The sequence below is a fragment of the Vicugna pacos genome, chromosome 19, assembly GCF_048564905.1.
Source record: "Vicugna pacos chromosome 19, VicPac4, whole genome shotgun sequence".
Classification (NCBI taxonomy): domain Eukaryota; kingdom Metazoa; phylum Chordata; class Mammalia; order Artiodactyla; family Camelidae; genus Vicugna; species Vicugna pacos.
The window spans coordinates 32,548,096-32,554,384 of record NC_133005.1 but is presented as its reverse complement, the minus strand read 5'-3'; positions in this window follow the sequence as shown (position 1 = coordinate 32,554,384).

Below are 6,289 nucleotides of genomic sequence, written 5' to 3'. Positions count from 1 at the left end.
CTCTGGCACTGCCTGGGCACTGACCTGAGAGGAGACCCATGCCCTACTCTGCCCTTCAGAGAACTGAGGCTCAGGAACCAGGGCTCAGCTCACTCCAAGCTTTCTCCTGCTTGATCTGAAGTGCCCAGACCAAGGGTCCTAACTCAGGGTCTGGCCTGCTGGACAGGTAAGAAAAGCTCTGCCCAGTGCCTCCCTTCTTAGCAGGCAACTCAAAGTCTGACTACTAAGCTTCTTTCTTTGTGGCCTTTCCAGTAAGATGTCAACAACTTCCCAGTCATTCTAGTGCCTTAGAAACTTGCTGCTCTAATGTGCTTTGGAGGAGCCCAGCCTGCCCCACTCTCCGCCTCCAGCAGCACACTCAGCAGCAGGTGCCTGGCTCCCACCCAGAGAGGGGCGTTGGCTGGCCCCAGTGCACCAAGCAAATCAGGGCAGAGCCCCCGTCCTGCCCCTTTCCCCAGCTGAGCTGCTCTGGCTCCACCAAGCTCCTCCTCCTCTACATTCCTTCTCCTCTAAGCTCCCAAAGCCAAAGGAGAAAAAAAAAAAAAAAGCCCACATATTGGTATTGCACAAACTGTATGGAAGAATTCCAACACAGAGAAGAAAGGGAAATAAAAGTGAAAGCGTCTCCTCCAGCCCGTCTTCAATCTCATTTCCAGAGGTAACTGCTGTTACCTAAACAGTGACTCTCCTTCCAGACTTTTGTCTACACCCTTATCTCCATATCTCAGACATTTCTTCCTCCACTCTACATATTGTTCAGCAACTCACTTTTTTTTTCTCAAACATGGTTTTCCGTGTCAACACCTAGAGATTCAACTTGTTAAAAATACTTGCATCACATTGTATGTACCCCATGGGATAAATTGCCCCATTCTTATTCCCTGTTCACCGTTCCTTTGTGGATGGACATTTAACCCATTACCAGTTCCACTATAATTCTAACATGACTGCAGAGAACATCTTTGTGTTAATTCCCTGTGGCCTCATGTTTCCTTCTGATAAATTCCTGTAAATGGGAGTGCTGGGTTAATTTTGACCTCTCTACAAAATTACTGGAAAAAGCTGTCCCAACTGACATGGCTATCAGCAGTGCTTAAACTTGCCCTTTCCCCTCAAAGATACTGCAGAAAATAGTCAAGGCCACTCCTGCCCTGAGGCCACTGCAGTCAAGCATCTCCTCCCCGTCTTCCTCTTACTTCTTCTCTCCCCTCCCACCCTTCCTGTGTCTTCTCTCTCAGCCTACTGGTTTCTGTTGTTTGGGTAGGAAGGTCAAAGATATGTTCTTGGAAGGGGTTGGAGGGAGGGTGGGGTGAGCCGATGGGGGCGTGGGGATGGGTGGTGCAGGGGGTGCGGGTTTGTGGTGGGTATAGCTCAGTGGTGGTTCAATCCCCAGTACCTCCATTAAAAAATATATATATATATAAATATATATATATTTTCTCAGGGATGAGAAGGGGAAACAAGAGCCTAAACCAATGGGAACCCACCTCCGTGAATGTTCCCTCCACCTTGCCATTTCTCAGCTCACTTTTCTGTACTTTATCTGCACCACCCCCAGCCTCTGCACCCACATCCCACCACTCCCCACACCTGCACACACCTTCTCCCACCTGCAGATTCACCCATGGGCAGAGGGAATAACAGGTATTGGGGCAGCACTTAAAAACCTGTTACCCCCATGGGCTGGGTACAGGACCCTTGGCCAACAGAGTTCATACATAGGCCAGAGATAAGCCCCCCAGTTTTCTTTTAGAAAGGGAAGATTTTTAGAAAGTGATGAATGTACACTATTTTAAAAATCAAGCTGGACTATGTGCTTTAGCTGCTTCCTTTGGTATTTACCTCCACGTGTCTAAATAGTATGATCATACTGCTATTCGTCTGTCTTTCATTTTTAGAAATTTTCAGATGACTTCCTTCCTACGGTATTTAGATCTTGCCCACCCAAACACACGCTTCCGCTTTTCCTAAAGTTAATGAATAGTTGCCTCATTTAATGGTTTAAAATACTGAACACATATCTATGTGTACACACACACATGTAATTCTCTCTTACTCTCTGATAGAGCTGAAACCATCCTCCTAATACAATAATATATCAGTTTCAGTTTGTTTGTTTGTTTCTTATCCTCTTCTCACCTAGATAGTCGCTCAGTTGTCAACCTGGCCCTTCCTTTCCCATTACTCTGGACATTCCTTTTGTCCCTCTCCTTGTAAGATGTCCTGTTTCCTGGATCCTATGTTTTCCTCTTATAAAAAATTTTTTAAATTGTGGTTAAATCTATATAACTCAAAATTTGCCATTTTAACCATTTATTAAGGTTATTTAACCATTATTCAGTGTCATTAAGTACATTCATAATGTTGTGCAACCATCATCATCATCTATTTCCAAAACTTTTTCATCACCCCAAAGAGGAATTCTGTAGCCATTAAGCAATTAATTCCCAATTCCTCCTTCACCCCAGCCCCTGGTAACCTCTACTCTATTTTCTGTCTCTATGAATTTGCCTATTCTGGATATTTCCTATAAGTGGAATCATGTAATATTTTCCTTTTGTGCCTGGCTTATCCCACTTAGCATAATGCGTTCAAGGTTCATCCATTTTGTTTATTCTGTTTTCTGGTTGAATAATATTCCGTCGTAAGGACAGTCCAAATTTTGTCTACCCATTCATCTATTGATGGACACTTTGGTTGTTTCTACCTTTTGGCTACTGTGAATAATGCTTCAGTGAACACTGGCATATAAATATCTGTTTTCAAAACTGTTAGGCATATACTTAGGAGTGAAATTGTTGGATAATATGGTAATTCTATGTTTAGCTTTTTGAGGAATTAAAGTTTTCCTCAAATAGCCAAACGTTTCACGGTGGCTGAACCATTTTATATTCCAACCAGCAGTTCCCCCACATCGTTGCCAGCAATGATTATTTTCCTTTTTTTTTTTAATCATAGCCATCCTAGTGGGTGTAATACGGTATCTCATTGTGGTTTTGGGTTTTTTAATCTCATTGTGGTTTTGATTTGCATTTTTCTAATGACTAATGATGTTGAATATCTTTTTGTGTGTTTTTAGCCATTTGTATATCTTCTTTGGAGAAATGTCTAGTCAAATCCTCTGCCCATTTTTGGGGGGAGAGTAACTAAGTTTATTTATTTTTAATGAAGTTACTGGGGATTGAACCTAGCACCTCGTGCATGCTAGGCACGTACTCTACCACTGAACTATACCCTCCCCCACCTCTGCCCATTTTTTATTTGGGTTGCTTGTCTTTCTGTTGTTTAATTTTAGGAGTTCACTATATATATTCTGGATGTTAAAGCCTTGTCATATATATACACTCTGCACATATTTTCTCCCATTCTGTCAGTTGTCTTTTCACTTTCTTGAGAATGTCCTTCAATGTACAAAAGTGTTTAATTTCGATGAAGTTCTACTTGCCTACTTTTTTCTTCTGTTGCTTGTGCTTTTGGTGTCACATCTAGAATCTGTTGTCAATTTCAAGGTCATAAAGATTTACCTCTATGCTTTCTTCTAAGGGTTTTATGGTTTTGGCTCTTATATTTGGGTCATTGATCCATTTTGAGTTCATTTTTTTATATAGGGTAAGGTAGGCATCCAACTTGACTTTTTTTAACACGTGGAAATCCAGTTGTCTCAGTGCCATTTGTTGAAGAGAGTATTCTTTCCCCACTGAATGGACTTGGCTCTTATGAAAAATCAACTGGCCATAGATGTTTGGTTTTGTTTGTGGACTCTCAGTTATATCCAAGTGGTCTTTCTGTCTGTCCTTACGCCAGTATCATACATTTTGATTACATTATTTTTGCACTAAGTTTTGAAATCCAGAAGTCCGAGTCCTCCAACTTTGTTCTTTTTCAAGACTGTTTGGCTTTGGGGCATCCTTTACAATTCCATACGAATATGAGAATCAGCTTTTACATTCCTGCAAAAAAGGCTATTGGAATTTTGATAGGATTTGCACTGAATCTATAGATCACTTTGGGCAGTGTTGACATCTTAACAATATTGTCTTCCTACCCATGAATATTGCCTTTCCATTTATTTAGGTCTTCTTTCATTTCTTTCAGCAATGTTTTGTACTTTTCAGTATGTAAATCTTTCACCTCCTTATTTAAATTCATTCCTGGGCATTTTATTCTTTTAGATGCCAGTGTAAATGGAACTGCTTTCTTAATCTCCTTCTTGGATTGTTTGTCATAGGTATGTATACATACAAATAATTTTTGCCTGTTGATTTTATGCCCTGCTACTTTGTTTATTAGCCCTAGCTGCTTTCTTGCAGATTCTTTGTATGTGTTGTTATCTGTCATCTATGAATAGAGATAGTTTTACTTCTTCCTTTCCAGTTCGGACTCTATTTTTCTTATGAAATTGCCCTGGCTAGAGCTACTGGTACAATACTGAATAGCAGTTGTGAGAGTGGGCTTCCTTGTCTTGTTTCTGATCTTAGGGGGAAAGCTTTCAGTGATTTACTGTTGAGTACATTAGCTGAGGATTTTTTTGGTAGATGCCCTTTGTCATGTGGAGGAAGTTCCTTTCTATTCCTAGTTTTCTGACTGTCTTTATGGTGAAAAGATGTTGGGGTTTTGTCAACTGCCTTTTCTACATCAATCGAGATGATCATATGTTTTCCCCCTTCATTCTAGTAATGTGGCATATGATACAGATTGATTTTCTTATGTTGAAAAGACATAGCCTCGCATTCCTGGGATCTTGCTTTTTTGATTTACTCTCTCATGTTGATGGAACACATCCTCCAGTGGCTTCCTGAGGAAAGGAGCACAGAAGGTAAAAGTTTGAAAGCTTGTATGTTCAAAAACGTTCTGCCTTCATATTTGATTGACGGTGTGGCTGGGTACGGAATTCTAGGGTAGAGACAACTTTCCTTTGGAATTGTAGAGACACTCCTCCTTTCTCTTGCTTCCAGCATAGCTATTGAGAAGGTCAATGCTACTGTGGTTCATGTTCCTTTGGATGTGACCTGTTTTATCCTCTCTGGAAGCTTTCAGATCTTTTCTTTGTTCTCATTTTTCTGACATCTCACAATAATGTAGGTTGGTGTCGTTCCTTTTATATCCATTGTGCTGGGCATTCAGAGGGAACTTTTGATTTGTCCCTCAAGCCTGAAATTTCCTCTTTTTTTTAAGTTTGTTTTCATTTTATATAATTTGTTTTCTCTGTTCTCTTTTGTTGGGATTCTTATTAGCTGTATATTGGACTTCCAGTTAGTCCCATAATTTTTTTTATTCTTTCCCATTTTCATCTCTTTTTTTATTCTACTTTCCAGGCAATATCAACTTTATCTTTCAATTCTTATGTTGAATGATTTTATCTCTGCCATCACAATTTAAATTTCCAAAAGTCCTTACTTGTCTCTCAATGTCTCTTTTCCTTTTACAGCAGCCATGGCCAGTAGAGGATTAGCTTCCAACAAGTGGAAGGATCAATTCTTTCACTGTGATAGGTGGCGAAGAAGGAAGGATAGATGTAGGTAGGGGAGACTGTCAGGTGAGGTGGCAGGAAGGAGGGGTGTTCCTTCTTATGACTTCCATTTGCTCTGTGACATAGATGGTGAGGACAACTATTGAGACAACAGGGAAGGTAATAAGGTAGGAGGAGGTTTGAGGAGCACTGAAAAGAGAAGTCAAAGGTAATTCCCTACCCCCTACCCCAAAACTCCAGGGGCAGCCCTAAGGGTTTACCCTGAAACCAGAGACCATTAGTCAACCATGGCACCAAACTGCTCACTCAGGTAAGTTCTTCGTCAAGGTGTAGAGAAGATGGGCTCTTGAACAGCACTATGGTTGGTATTCTGGAAGAGAGCAGGGCAAAGGAATTAAGGATGTTAACAGCAAGGGGCTGATGTGATTGAACATTTCTGCCACCTTCCCATCTGCTCACACCATCTCTGGGAAACTTAACAAATTCCACCTATTCAGTGTGACATTTCCCCACCTGAAAATTTGAGGTTATTTTAAAAACCAGAGTCTTCACTGAATTTTCTGCCCTTGACCATTTATAAATTGTCAAGGATCAGGCTGCTTTCATGCTGTTCTTAGGGGGTTCTGTTGTTTATATTTCTCTAGGTTGACAAATATACCCATTTATTTTTATCCTCTATTTCTTGTCTTTAAAATAGAATAAAAATCAAATTCTTCAGGATCCCTAACAGCAAAGAACATGCTTTATTCTCTTCAGTAATGACACTGATATTCATTCTGTGTTCTTCTGGATGTTTTATCACCAAAACAGAAACAGACT